Source organism: Podarcis cretensis (genome assembly GCF_951804945.1).
Source record: "Podarcis cretensis genome assembly, chromosome: 2".
In the NCBI taxonomy this organism is placed as follows: Eukaryota; Metazoa; Chordata; class Lepidosauria; order Squamata; family Lacertidae; genus Podarcis; species Podarcis cretensis.
Genome location: NC_137171.1, coordinates 116,187,023 through 116,200,214, shown reverse-complemented (window position 1 = coordinate 116,200,214; position 13,192 = coordinate 116,187,023). Strand labels below are relative to the sequence as shown.

General features: G+C 48.5%; 1 long non-coding RNA gene across 2 annotated transcripts in view; it reads left to right on the top strand.

Moving 5' to 3' along the window:
• The first annotated feature begins 692 nt into the window (after window positions 1-692).
• The window catches only part of LOC307209170, a 36,785-nt gene continuing 24,285 nt past the window's right edge, over window positions 693-13,192 (top strand). For both annotated transcript variants that reach the window (XR_013835374.1, XR_013835375.1), the window contains exons 1-2: window positions 693-1,114; window positions 2,302-2,488. This is a non-coding gene — a long non-coding RNA (uncharacterized lncRNA). The remainder of the gene's footprint in view (window positions 1,115-2,301; window positions 2,489-13,192) is intronic.

Below are 13,192 nucleotides of genomic sequence, written 5' to 3'. Positions count from 1 at the left end.
AAAGATCAGGCTTACTAGCTGCTTTGCTTCTCAATATTCTCTGGTTGGCCTCTGTTATTTTCTCCTACTGATGGAGAACTTGCAAAGGACTCTATAAAGGCTCTTGTGTCCCCCATAAGGGAATAAGGGCAGATTTTGTTTACAACAGGTATCTCCTTATCTTCTTGCACTTTGTGCTTTCGAATTGCTAGGTTGGCAGGAGCAGAGACAGAGCAACGGGAGCTCACCCCATTGCAGGGATTCAAACTGCCATCCTTCTGATTGGCAAGCCCTAGGCTCTGAGGTTTAACCCACAGCGCCACCAGCGTCCCTTATTGAGGACAATAAGGTAAAGGTAAAGGTACCCCTGCCCGTACGGGCCAGTCTTGACAGACTCTGGGGTTGTGCGCCCATCTCACTTAAGAGGCCAGGGGCCAGCGCTGTCCGGAGACACTTCCGGGTCACGTGGCCAGCGTGACATCGCTGCTCTGGTGAGCCAGAGCCGCACACGGAAACGCCGTTTACCTTCCCGCTGGTAAGCGGTCCCTATTTATCTACTTGCACCCGGAGGTGCTTGCAGTTTGATGTGCTTTCGAACTGCCAGGTTGGCAGGCGCTGGGACCGAGCAGCGGGAGCGCACCCCGCCGCAGGGATTCGAACCGCCGACCTTTCGATCGGCAAGCCCTAGGCGCTGAGGCTTTAACCCACAGCGCCACCTGCGTCCCTTATCGAGGACAATACGTTCTTGCAAAAGCGGGGCTCCAAAGCAGGCACAGTCCAGCTGGAGTGAAGAATGAGCTTATATTCCCCATGCACACGTTCCCTCCCTCGTCTCCCCTTTGCTTGGGTGCTACAAGGATTTGCTTCCCCCAATTATCAAATAACAGACAAGAGGCTGAGCGTGGAAACAAGCTTCTCCTTCCTCCCCAGAGTTGCCTCCACTTCCGGCTTCACCAGCCGAGATAATATTGGAGCTTGGAAAGGAGGGAGGGAGGGGAGGAGGCGGGAAGCGAGGCTGCGTCCTTCGGAGGCGGAGGAGGGGCTTCTTCCTAATCAAGCCTCCTAATTAAGCGCCCTCACTCCCTGCCTCCCACGCGGGGGCTCCCATTCCCGCCCCCGCTGCCCGGGATTTCGGGTGAGTGCAAAGCCAATGGCGGGGAAGGAGGGAAGGGGCTTTGCGAGGGGGTCCAGGATGAGAAGCCCCCGGATGGGGAGGAGGGAAGGGAGGGAAGGGAGCTCTTTTCTTAAAGGGGGGGGCCTTGAAGGTGGGGGGGGGAGAAGCTTCCTCCTGCAGGGATCTGGTGCAAAGGGAGTTGCAGGCGAGGAGGCGGGCAAGGGGAGAGGGGTGGGCATTGCTGGCCTGGATCGCCTTAATAGTATTAATTTAAATTTAGTATCTATACCCCAGAAGAAGACCCCTCGGAGGAGGACCTTATCTTATTGGGGAGGGGGGTTGTTGTTTTTATTTCTTACTCTGCTATGCATCTCTGTGTTTTTCTCTCGTAAGCTGCCCTGTGATCCTTGCAGGAAGGGCAGTATAGAAATGTAAAGAGTTGCAGTAAAAATAGGAAGCCCTCTTGCGGTCAAGGGAGAGGTTGGGACAAAGTCTTTGATCAGCATGCATAACAGGATGGGCTTAGGAGGGAATAATACTACTAATAATAAAAACAAATAATTCATTACTTGCCCCCTGCCCATCTGACTGTGTTGCTTCCAACAAAAACACCCCAAAATTTAAAACATCGAAAACTTTCCTGTACAGGGCTGCCAGCAGAAGACTTCCATTTTGTAGAAATGGCCTTTGAATTTAAAGAAGTGCCCTCTTTAAGGAATCCCGTGGTGTGAACGTGTATGCTGTCCTCTAGGTTCAAACGCATAGTATTAGAAAGCAGTGCTCCAAAGTGCTTCTCTTGTGAACTTGCCATCTAAGTTGTTTACTCCTGACCAAAGCTCCTGTTTCCCAAAAGGACTGGAGGGGGGGTCTCCTCACCACTTTTAACCCCCCCACTCCCACCGCATGGAAGGCAGAGGACGTGTTCATTCACAATCCCAGTAAACCATGAAGTGAACCAGGCGCTGCAGATGTATTGTGCTTTTTTGTTTTGTTTCTTTTCCTTTTTATAAGCCAATAAAGATTGAATAAAGAAAAGAAAATAAATAAAAAAGAAAAGGAGGTGATGAAAGGAATTGAAAGGTGATGAAAGGTGTTTGAAAATGGGTGGAGATCTTGGGAAGGGGGTGCCTAGCAGCAGAATGTCTTGGGCAGGAGAATCCCTGCAGGGGCTCTCAGACTCCCTTGGCTTCTTCTTCCCTCCCTCCCAGGAAGCTGCAACTTACTCTGGCTTCTGCGCTCCTCAGGAAGCTGAACCTGCAAGCCTAGCTGAGACTGAACCTGCAACCCTGGCCAGGATGGAAGGAGGAAGATGGACGGTTGACCTGGTCAGGCTGTCTCCCGCATCCCTCCCCACAACATCTGAGCATTCCCTCCCAGGACCCTTGGAAAAATCTGGTGAGTTCCAGGGGAGAGGAGATGGGGACAGGGATAGATGGATGGTGGAGGGAGAAAGAGGAAAGGATGGAGAGGAGACAAATGGAAGGAAGTTCCTGACATTAAGGAGGAGGAGGGTGAGGCCTTCTCCAAAGCAGCTCTTTGTTTCTTGAATCCCTTTCATAAAGTAGTGGGGGCAGATTTTCTTCCTCCAGGATTTTAAATCTTAGGAGTTACAGTGGTACCTTGGTACTCAAACATAATTGGTTCCAGAAGTCTTCCAAAACTAAAGCGTTCCAAAACCAAGGCGTGATAGAAAGTAATGCAAAATGGATTAATCCGTTCCAGTCTTTTAAGAACAACCCCTAAAACAGCAATTTAACATGAATTTTACTCTCTAATAAGACAATTGATCCATAAAACGAAAGTAATAATCAGTGTTCTGTACCATAAAATAAGACAGCATTGTAGCTGATAAAAATTAAAATTAAAACAAAAAACAAGCCACAGTCAAAAATGAAAAAGCCACACAAAAAAAACGCAAAAAATAGGAAAAAAATTAAGCACCAAATGATAGGGGGGGAGCTTAAATTAACTGCAAGGGAACAAATGGGGTGAAAAAAGCCTTAATTACAATGGGGGGTGTTAAATTTGCTGCTCAACAGTAAAAATGGAAGCTTAGGAGCACGTTCAGTTTCCGAGGAAAAGTTCAAAAACAGGAACACCTGCTTCTGGGTTTGCAAATGATGAATTAACAGAAGCATAGTCAATCTATGGACTTCCGTTTTTGTTTTTTAAAAAAATATTTTTATTGGTTTTTACAAATACAAGTTTATATCAAAGACATTTATATAATCATTTCATGAGATTCTCTGAATCACATGACTTCGCTCCGTCCCTTTCATGGGTCCTTATATTAATTTTTCCAAAACTACATACAGTGGTACCTCCGGTTGCAAACGGGATCCGTTCCGAAGCTCCTGATGGTTCCCAATATTTTTGCAAACCGGAGGACCGCTTCTGCACACATACACGGCGCAATAGAGTGTTTCTACGCGTGCAAGCGGCAAAACCCGGGAAAATACCAGAGCGTTACGTAACACGAGGTACCACGGTATAGTTACATTCTCCAAAGTTTTCATCTATCTAAATTGTCCATAAACGTATTTACAAGTGATTCCAAAAGTCCAGCTAACATTTTGATTTGCTTGCAGTAATCTCATAGGTAAATTATAAATTTTCCACATTCTTTTTAAAATCCTTGTTTTCTTGATTCCTGAGTCTCACGGCTAATTTTGCCGTTTCGGCACAGTCCAGCAGTTTGGCTTGCCATTCTTCCCTAGTTGGGATTATTGCATCTTTCCATCTTTGGGATAATAACATCTGTGCTGCTGTTGTCGCATACATAGTCTTTCCTGGTCTTTTGGGATCTCAGTACCTGTAATTCCAAATAAATAAGCTTCTGGTTTCTTAACAAAATTTATTTTAAACATTTTTTTCCAATTCATTATGTACCATTTCCCAAAATGATACTGTTATCTTACATGACCACCACATAAAGCAAAAGGTACCCACTTCTTCTTTACATTTCCAGCAGATATTTGAACTTACTCTATACATTTTAGATAACTTGTTGTTGTTGTTTAGTCGTTTAGTCGTGTCCGACTCTTCATGACCCCATGGACCAGGGCACGCCAGGCACTCCTGTCTTCCACTGCCTCCTGCAGTTGGGTCAAACTCATGCTGGTAGCTTCGAGAACACTGTCCAACCATCTCGTCCTCTCTTGTCCCCTTCTCCTTGTGCCCTCCATCTTTCCCAACATCAGGGTCTTTTCCAGGGAGTCTTCTCTTCTCATGAGGTGGCCAAAGTATTGGAGCCTCAGCTTCACGATCTGTCCTTCCAGTGAGCACTCAGGGCCGATTTCCTTCAGAATCGAGAGGTTTGATCTTCTTGCAGTCCATGGGAGTCTCAAGAGTCTCCTCCAGCACCATAATTCAAAAGCATCAATTCTTCGGCGATCAGCCTTCTTTATGGTCCAGCTCTCACTTCCATACATCACTACTGGGAAAACCATAACTTTTACTATTCGGACCTTTGTTGGCAAGGTGATGTCTCTACTTCTCAAGATGCTGTCTAGGTTTGTCATTGCTTTTCTCCCAAGAAGCAGGCGTCTTTTAATTTCGTGGCTGCTGTCACCATCTGCAGTGATCATGGATCCCAAGAAATTAAAATCTCTCACTGCCTCCATTTCTTCCCCTTCTATTTGCCAGGAGGTGATGGGACCAGTGGCCATGATCTTCGTTTTTTTGATGTTGAGCTTCAGACCATATTTTGCCCTCTCCTCTTTCACCCTCAATAAAAGGTTCTTTAATTCCTCCTCACTTTCTGCCATCAAGGTTGTGTCATCTGCATATCTGAGGTTGTTGATATTTCTTCCAGCAATCTTAATTCTGTCTAGGGATTCATCCAGCCCAGCCTTTCGCATGATGAATTCTGCATTTAAGCAGAGAGAAAATATACAGCCTTGCCGTACTCCTTTCCCAATTTTGAACCAATCAGTTGTTCCATATCCAGTTCTAACTGTAGCTTCTTGTCCCACGTAGAGATTTATCAGGAGACAGATGAGGTGATCAGGCACTCCCATTTCTTTAAGAACTTGCCATAGTTTGCTGTGGTCGACACAGTCAAAGGCTTTTCCATAGTCAATGAAGCAGAAGTAGATGTTTTTCTGGAACTCTCTAGCTTTCTCCATAATCCAGCGCATGTTTGCAATTTGGTCTCTGGTTCCTCTGCCTCTTCTAAATCCAGCTTGCACTTCTGGGAGTTCTCGTTCCACATACTGCTTAAGCCTTTGTAGTAAAGTTAGGAGTCTCAGTATCTTAAAAACTTTGGTCAAGAGAGAGAGCAAAGTCTTGTGAGTAGGTAAATGCCACAAGAATTATGGGAAAGAGGTCCTGTTTCTTTAACCTTGCAGACCAGCAGGCTCCGAGGGTGTGAAAGGTTTACTGCAGGAAGGAACTCTCTAGTTGATTAGAGGGCTTGCCACCTGGGGGATAAGTTACTCACATTCACCCAGTGTTGTTATCTATCTTTTAATTGCCCAAGAATGTACATCTGCATAAGCTCCACGAAAGGGAGGAACCGCTTTGATCCTAGTTTTGAGAACTTAATGGGCCCAGCTGTCACAAGTTGAAATTATTAGTGTATGCGTTGGTCATTGGTGAATTTGAATGTAATCAAGGGTTTTGATTGGGCTCTGGGTTCTGGTTCCAAGTCAGATTTGTGAATAAAGATCCTAAGAATGGCTGAGAAAAGCAAGCTCTGCATCCTGCAACTTCGCACGACTGTTAGCAGCCCACCTGGCTAACAGTCGTCGTCCTTTCGTGATGGAGTTTCTCTTTTGTCTTTGGATGCGGATCAACTAAAGGACTTTTAATTACCTTTCTCTATCTGGGGGTTTGAAGTGAGTGTGTAGTCAGTTACCGTATTTTTCGCTCTATAAGACGCACCAGACCACAAGACGCATCTAGTTTTTGGAGGAGGAAAATAAGAAAAAAAATATTCTGAATCCCAGAAGCCAGAACAGCAAGAGGGATCGCTGCGCAGCGAAAGCAGCAATCCCTTTTGCTGTTTTGTCTTCTGGGATAGCTGCGCAGCCTGCATTCGCTCCATAAGGCGCACACACATTTCCCCTTACTTTTTAGGAGGGGAAAAGTGAGTCTTATAGAGCAAAAAATACGGTATATTCTACAATGTTGTTCTTTTCCTTACTTGTAATCCACAAAAGAACTGCCTGCTTTTAAGCATGTTTGCTTTATATTTTTTAAAATAAATTTTAAGAAAGAAACTTTCTCTTGCATTGTGTGCCTATTCGAGGGAAAAGCTAAGTCTAGCGCCTGACTTCTTGGTTGCGCTCTACCTGAGAATTTCTGCCTGCAAGTTGTGGAAGCAACTTGTAGCGTGGGGTAACCAGCAATAAAAGGGGCACACCCTGCTCCCTGGGCTTGTGGCTCCGGGTTCCCCGGGATAAAGGGAGTGGTGGCAGCAATACCAGTTCTGTTATATCCTGAGTCTGAAAAAAGTAAAGTGTCTGCCAGCCCTGCTCCAGAAACCTGGCCAGGCCGGAGAGCAAAGGCAGGTGAGGGAGGGGCGACCAGCTGGGGACCTTTACCACAGCCTTCCTTGTAGAATTTTAAGCATAACCTTGCAATAATAATAATAATAATAATAATAATAATAATAATAATAATAATTTATTATTTGCTAGCGTGTGAAATGAGTGCAATTGTGCGGTACTTGGAGCATTCTTTGGCACTGCCCTTCTTTGGGATGAGATGTAGACTGATCTTCTCCAATCCTCTGGCCACTGCTGAGTTTTCCAAACTTGCTGGCATATTGAGTGTAGCACCTTAACAGCATCATCTTTTAAAATTTTAAATAGTTCAGCTGGAATACCATCACTTCCACTGGCCTTGTTATTTGCAGTGATTTCTAATACCCATTTGACTTCACTCTCCAGGATGTCTGGCTCAAGGTCAGCAACCACACTACCTGGGGTATACGAGACATCCATATCTTTCTGGAATAATTCCTCTGTGTATTCTTGCCACCTCTTCTCGATGTCTTCTGCTTCTGTTAGGTCCTTACCACTTTTGTCCTTTATTATGGTAATCTTTGTACGAAATGTTCCTGTAATGGGATAAGGGGTTGCTTGTGCGTAAGCGCCAAACCTCTCTAAGTAGAGGAGTTGGTTCAAACTCTCCCTAGCCGGACAGCCCTCACTGCGTGACTGTCTTAATCACTGGCAGAATCCGTCAGTGGGCGCTTCCGGAACTTCTTCCAACATAAAAGTTCTTTGACAGAAAGTCTCCTCCTTGATTCCCTGCGCGACAGCCTTCTGCGCAGAGTGGGCGTTGCAAGGGGAGGTCCTGAGCTCTCACCGCTGGTCTCGCTTGAAGCGTCTTTGAGCCTTACCTCCGACGCTGTCTCCTCCTCCCCTCCTTCTTCAGCGGAAGCCCTCCCTCTTCCCCGGCTGGTTCCCTCCTCAGCATCCGAGAGCCTCTCCACCACCTTGTGCTCCGATGGCAGTTCTCTGACATCCACCTCCCCTCCAGGCCCCCCCTCACCCCCTGTCCTTTCCCTTTCTTTGGGCGGTGAGGCTGGGAACCCCCGGAAAGAATCTCCCCCATCTTCCGATGACTCAAAAACTGCTCTCCACCTACTCCTATTCCTTCCTCCTGAAAAATCTTCCCAATCTGATTCCACCTCTTCAGATCCTTCTTCTCCTTCCTGCCCCGAGTCCTGAAATCCCTCAAAATCCTCTTCATCGTCGGTGGTGCCAAATTGCTCCTCCCAGAACCTAGCTAAGGGTTTGGACCTCCTTGGGAACCTGCGGTGAAACTCTCCCAAGAGAAACTCGTCCTTGATTGTTTCCGCTGGTACCCATGCATTTTCTGACTCAGGTTCCCCCTCCCAAGCCACTAGGTACTCCACCTGTCTACCCTTCCACCTTGAATCTAGTATTTCTGCTACATGACTGCTGCGCTCCCTCTCTTCTACCTGTGGTGTCGCGGGAACCTCTCCCTCTCGTCCCTGAAATTCCCTTCCTTCCCTGTATGGTGATAGTAATGATCTATGAAATACCGGATGTAGTTTCATTTTGTCCGGCAGTTTGAGCCTGAATGCCACCGGATTCACCTGTTGTGTAACCTCGAAGGGTCCCAGTCGTCTTGGTCTCAATTTCTTACAACCTCCCTTGAACGGTAACCCTTGTGTTGACAGCCACACCCGGTCCCCAACCCTTATGGTCTCTCCTTCCCTCCTGTTCCTATCTGCCTGCCTTTTGTACGCTTCCTTGGCCCTCTCCAAATTCAACTTAAGCTGCTGGTGTAGAGCTTCCATTTCTTCTACGAACTGTTCCGCCGCCGGTACACTCCATCTTTCCTCCCCTCCCCCTGGAAAGGCCCTGGGGTGACAACCATAATTGGCCATAAACGAGTTCATGCCCGTGGACACATGCTCGGCGTTATTGTAGGCAAATTCGGCCAGGGCTAATTTCTCCACCCAGTCACTCTCCCTCTCATTGACGTAGCACCTCAAGTATTGCTGCAATATACTGTTAGCCTTTTCCGCTTGCCCGTTGGTTTCTGGGTGCCTGGCCGTCGAGAAATTGACCTCCACGTGCAGTAGGCTCATGAGCTTCCTCCAGAACCTGGACGTGAATTGTTTTCCTCTGTGAGAGACCAACCTCAAGGGGACGCCATGCAACCTAAAAATGTGTTCTACAAACAGCTTGGCGGTTTCCTCCGCCGTCACCGCGTGTGAGCAAGCTATAAAATGACACATCTTAGTTAATAAGTCGACTACCACCATGACCGCCGTTTCCCCCCTAGATTTGGGCAAATTTGTCATAAAATCTATGGACACTGCCTCCCATGGCCTTTCTGGTTGTGGGTAATGGTTCCAGCAACCCCGCTGGTGCTGCCCTCTCCCTCTTGGCTCACTGGCAGCGATCGCACCCCCTGACATATTCTCGTACATCTTCCCTCACCTTTGGCCACCAGAACTGTCTGGTGACCAGCAACATGGTCTTGTGTTGACCAAAATGTCCCGCCGTGGGGCTGTCGTGTAACTGTTTGAGTACTCTGCTCCTCAATTCCCCTTCTGGTATATACAACACCCCCCTGTAATACAGCGCCCCATTTCTTTCCTCAAAACCCCCCGGGCTTCCCCCTGCTCCCCTGAGCTCTCTGAGCTTGTTTTGGGCGTACTCGTCGCCTTCTGTCCCCTCAGCCAGTTCCCGTTGCCCAACCAGTAATGCCCCACACACCCAGCGGTCCTCAGGTATCACGTGTCGTTCTTCCGGCGCTTCCTCTCCCTCCATATATTCTGGCTTCCGGGAGAGAGCGTCCGCCCTTACGTTTTCTTCCCCCGGTACGTAGCGAATTTCAAAATGGAACTTGGAAAACTCCTGCGCCCACCGCACTTGTCTCTGGTTGAGTACTCTTGCTGTCCTCCAGTATTCCAGGTTCTTATGGTCCGTGCACACCTGGATCTTGTGCTGTGCACCTATTAGCAGGTGTCTCCAGCGTCGAAACGCTTCATAAATCGCCAGCAGCTCCCGGTCATACACGGTGTAGTTCCGTTCCGACTTGTTCAACTTCCTGGAGAAGAAGGCACACGGTCTCCAGTCGGACGGATCCTCCCCTGGCTGGAGCAGTACTGCCCCAACCGCTCTGTCCGATGCGTCGGTCTCCACCCTCATTGGTTTCTGCAGATTGACGTGCAAGAGCTGCTCCTCCGAAGCGAACACCTTCTTTAGCATGTCGAACGATTGCTGCGCCTCTTCCGTCCATGCAAACTTCTTCTTACTACTGAGGCAATCGGTGATGGGTGCAGTTAAGTGGGCAAAGTTTTTGATGAACTTCCGATAGAAATTTCCAAACCCCAGGAACCTCTGCACGTCCTTCCGTGTTTTGGGTGTCTTCCATTCCAGTACCGCTTGTACTTTGCCCGGATCCATGGATAATCCCTTGTCGGACAGCCGGTACCCCAGGAATTCCGCCTCTCGAGTATGGAACTGGCACTTCTCCAGTTTGACCCACAGCTGGTGCTCCTGTAACCTGCTTAGCACTTCGCGGACATCTCTGACATGCTGCTCCTCGTCCTATGAGTAAATCAACACGTCTTCTAAGAAGGCTACGCAGTTCTTGTACAGCAAGGGTCCTAGGACGTGATGCCTGAATGATTGAAAGCAGGCTGAACCCCCTTGTAATCCAAAAGGCATAACGAGGTACTCGAAGGCCCCCAGAGGGGTGAACATGGTGGTTTTCCATTCATCCCCCTCCCTCATTCTGATCAGATTGTACGCCCCCCTTAGGTCCAGCTTGGTGAAAATCTTTCCCTTCCTAACCCTGGTCAAAATGCTGTCAATCCTGGGCATGGGGAAGGCTACTGGTTCTGATACTGAGTTGACAGCCCGGAGGTCCACTACCAGCCTGGGCTTATTAGTGTCTTTTTTGTCTACGAAGAACACCGGACTGCCTCCCACCACCCTTGACTCCCTTATGAAACCTCTTTTTAGGTTCTTGTTTATAAACTCCCTCAACTCCTGCATTTCCCTGTCCGACATGGCGTACAGTTTGCCCACTGGCAGCTGAGCTCCCGGGAGTAGGTTAATTTGACAGTCAAAGGGCCTATGTGGGGGCAGCCTATCCGCTTCTTTCTCACTGAAGATGTCTTGCAGGTCAGCGTATTGCGATGGTAACTCCCCTTTCCCCCCCACCGCCAGCCCTGCCACTCTGGCCATTGCCATCCTCGGGTTTTCCCCCCCATGGCAGTGTTCCAAGCAGTGAGCTGACCCGAAAGAGACCGTCCGCTGGTGCCATCCCACTAACGGATAGTGTAGCGCCAGCCAGCTCATTCCCAGTATGATGGGTTGCCCCACCAGGGTGGCGACGTGAAAGGCAATGACTTCCGTGTGCCTGGCCACCCTCATTTTCATGGGAACCGTCTGTTGGGTCACTTCTCCTCCCAGGAGTTCCCTCCCATCAATGGTGGTGACTTGCAAGGGACTACCTAGGGGTAGAGTCTGCAGCTGGTGCTCTGATGCAAATTCCTTGCTCATGAAGTTGCAAGAACTGCCTGAGTCCAACAGCGCCTTTATCTTGAGTGGGTGTCCGTTGGGTAGCTCTAGCACCACTTCTATTGCGATGGCTGCTGGGGGGGGCTCTGGCTTGGGCACATTCACTGGTCGTTGGCCTGGTTGCTGTGCCCTGTCGTCGGCAGCCAGGCGTTGGCTTTTACCTGCTCCTTGAGCCCCTCCTCTTCACTCCCAACAGCCCCCACCATTCCTTGCCATGCCTTCCTTTGAGGGCAGACCCTGGCAAAATGTCCGGGCTGTTGGCAGAGGAAACACTTCTTGGCGGCTTTCCCCTCCCTCTTTCGCCCTTCGTTGGAATTTGAAACTCCATGCGCGCGCCTCCGATCTCCATTGGCTCCACTGGCTGGGAAGGCTGTTCAGGTATCTCAGGAATGCGGAAGTCACTCCAACGCTCTCCTCTGCCTTCCCGCTTCTCTAGAGCCCTAGCTTCCTGCCTCGCTCCAATCGCAAGCGCAGCTTTGGTCAGCTGATCCATCGACTGCGGACGGGGCGTGCGGGAAAGTTCGTCTTTCACTGCGGGGGCTAGGCCCTCCTCAAATAACATCTGAATCGGGTCCGAAGTCAGATCCCACCCCAGTCAGTGAATGATCATGGCAAATCGCGACCAGTACTCTCTGACTGATTGATTCCCTTGTTTGCATGCCATCAACTGCCTGCGTACAACGCTCTGCTCAATTTGGCTGGAAAACATCAAGTCCATGGCCGAAAAAAATTTCCTCAAGTCTTTCAAGGCAGCATTATCCGATGCCATCAGGGGTCTAACCCATTCTCTGGCCCCCCCTTCCAGGTGTCTGATAACAAAGGCTACTCTCGCCCCCTCGTCCACAAAGTCATCATACTGCAGGTCCAGTGCATACTGCACCTCTGTCTTAAAGGCCTGGTAGTCCCTTGGATCGCCCCCAAACTTCTGCACTAGTCCTGGTACCTTCCTTGCTATGGGGGTGGGTTTCCCCTGTGCATCCTAAGCTCGCCTTTCATCGAGTCGCGCCGCTAGCAGTGCCAGCTGGTGTTCCAAATCTCTGTTTCTCTCCTCCAGAGTTGGTCCTCCCCTGGCTCCGTCTGCTCTGCCGACTCCCTCTGGTTTGCTCATGATGCCCTCCTCCGCACAAACAACGTCAAAGACTGACAGATTGCTGTAATGGGATAAGGGGTTGCTTGTGCGTAAGCGCCAAACCTCTCTAAGTAGAGGAGTTGGTTCAAACTCTCCCTAGCCGGACAGCCCTCACTGCGTGACTGTCTTAATCACTGGCAGAATCCGTCAGTGGGCGCTTCCGGAACTTCTTCCAACATAAAAGTTCTTTGACAGAAAGTCTCCTCCTTGATTCCCTGCGCGACAGCCTTCTGCGCAGAGTGGGCGTTGCAAGGGGAGGTCCTGAGCTCTCACCGCTGGTCTCGCTTGAAGCGTCTTTGAGCCTTATCTCCGACGCTGTCTCCTCCTCCCCTCCTTCTTCAGCGGAAGCCCTCCCTCTTCCCCGGCTGGTTCCCTCCTCAGCATCCGAGAGCCTCTCCACCACCCTGCGCTCCGATGGCAGTTCCCTGACAGTTCCTTCCATATCTCCAATTTTCTTGAACAGATCTCTGGTTCTTCCCATCTGTTGTTTTCCTCTATTTCTTTGCATTGCTCATTTAAGAAGGCCTTCTTGTCTCTCCTTGCTATTTTTTGGAAATCTGCATTCAATTTCCTATATCTTTCACTATCTCCCTCTCATTTTGCTTGCCTTCTCTCCTCCGCTATTTGTAAGGCCTCGTTGGACAGCCACTTTGCTTTCTTGCATTTCCTTTTCTTTTTTTTCTTTTTTTTTCCTTTTTAAAAAAATATTTATTTATACAACAAGAAAAAACAAGAAAACACACACAAAAAAACACAAATACCAAATTACACACAAATTACAAAAATAACCATAGACGCATAATTTTATTGGCAAACAATAAAACATCTATTGGTCTTAACACTAAAGACCCAACTTCCCGTCTATTCCATATTTCAAGTTCATATTACTTATTACCAATGCACATTTTTTTCATAATTAAACTTATTCTCAATAAATCTAATTTCTTCTCT